Raw genomic sequence first — 1,937 nt, 5'->3', positions numbered from 1 at the left:
TTCGGGGGTGTGCATGCTGGGTATGTTCTTGTTTCCACTGACAACCCATCGAATACTGACATGGACTGCAGGATCTTTAACGTGCGTAGTTTGATCTCCTGCGTGCGTACAAACACGAAGGGTGTTCAGGCACAAGCAGGTGTGTGTGTGTGTGTGTGTGTGTGTGTGTGTGTGTGTGTGTGTGTGTGTGTGTGTGTGTGTGTGTGTGTGTGCGCGCGCGCGCGCGCATTGGGATGCTGACCCAGTAATACTCAGCTCAGTGTCAGTGACATGTTGACGGAAGTTTTCTTCGGCCATGAGATTGGCAACTTTCTATCGTCATTGTTCAGACCGTAACTTGAGATCTGGGTTGTTGTTTTTGTTTGGGGTTTTGTTTTGTTTTTTGTTTTTTGGTTTTTTGTTTTTTGTTGTTGTTTTTTCAGCAACCCAACATTACAGCACTTACGTAAAGATGAAGCGAACTTCACCGACAAAAACTGTCAAGATCGCTGACACGAGGCAACAAGAGACAGACATCCTCTCGCTTTTTTTGTTGCTGTTGTTGTTGTTTGCTTTTCTGTGCTTTTTTTTTTTTTTGTGATGGTTGTCTCTGTTTCAGCACATCCCCAAGGCGCCCTGGATTCATTGCAAGACATCATTGAAACTACTCAATGTATTCTTTATAATATATATATATATATATATAGATAGATAGATAGATAGATAGATAGATTATGTAATATACATATATATATATATATATATATATATATATATATATATACAGATAGATATAGATATATATGCATACACACACACACACACACACACACACACACACACACACACACACACACACACATATATATATAGAGAGAGAGAGAGAGAGAGAGAGAGAACACAGGTATCCAAATGCCATCCTCAACTGAGTTGAAGCGAACACATGTCATCAATAACTAACCGCCCCAAGGACGTTACTATTCTCTGGCTGGCGTGGGAAAGGAATGACTGAAAGAGCACACTATGCATAATTATGTGAACTTGGCATTAGATATGATCGGATGCCCAATTCCTGCAAAGACAAGAGTTTCTTTCAATGAATAAATGAAGAATAAGAAGTGGAGTGATGGCCTAGAGTTAACGCGTCTGCGTAGGAAGCGAGAGAATCTGAGCGCGCTGGTTCGAATCACGGCTCAGTCGCTTATATTTTCTCCCCCTGTACTAGACCTTGAGTGGTGGTCTGGACGCTTATTTAGTCATTCGGATGAGACGATAAACCGAGGTCCCGTGTGTAGCATGCACTTAGCGCACGTAAAAGAACCCACGGCAACAAAAGGGTTGTTCCTGGCAAAATTCTGTAGAAAAATCCACTTCGGATAGCAAAAACAAATAAATAACTGTACCCAGAGAGAGAGAGAGAGAGAGAGAAAAGGTGGCGCTCTCAGTGTACCGACGCGCTCTCGGCCCTGGGGAGAGTAACCCGTATCTTATGTACTGCAGATAACTCAGTGATTTAATGGTCAACGACACGAGCTATTACCGAATTACCCCGGAACAAAACTGAAGCACGCAATGTCCGGCTTCCAGAAGTACATCTTCCTGGATGTATATTGAATGCCATGTCAGTTGTCGTGTTGGTCACGGTTCTAGTGCCGTTCCCTTTCTGTGTCAGTGCTTCAGTTGACTAGACAGTGATTGTCACACTCAGTGACGTTTTCTTTCAAAGTAGCTGGGCGTCGATCCTCGCTCGATCCTCGCTCGGTGCTTCGCGGCGGAGATCCCGGTGACATTGAACGACATCAGTCCGGTCGCTAATGTCGACACATACGATAATAAAGCTGGGAGTTCGTCGGTAAGTAAAAAAAATAAATAAATAAATAAATAATATATATTAAAAAAAAAAGTGTGAGTTCGTTGGTAATTTTGGTGGGAGACTGATTTGACAAATATAGCGTCAG

This window comes from Babylonia areolata, chromosome 28 (assembly GCF_041734735.1).
Source record: "Babylonia areolata isolate BAREFJ2019XMU chromosome 28, ASM4173473v1, whole genome shotgun sequence".
Lineage (NCBI taxonomy): Eukaryota > Metazoa > Mollusca > Gastropoda > Neogastropoda > Buccinidae > Babylonia > Babylonia areolata.
This window is presented reverse-complemented; position numbering follows the sequence as displayed.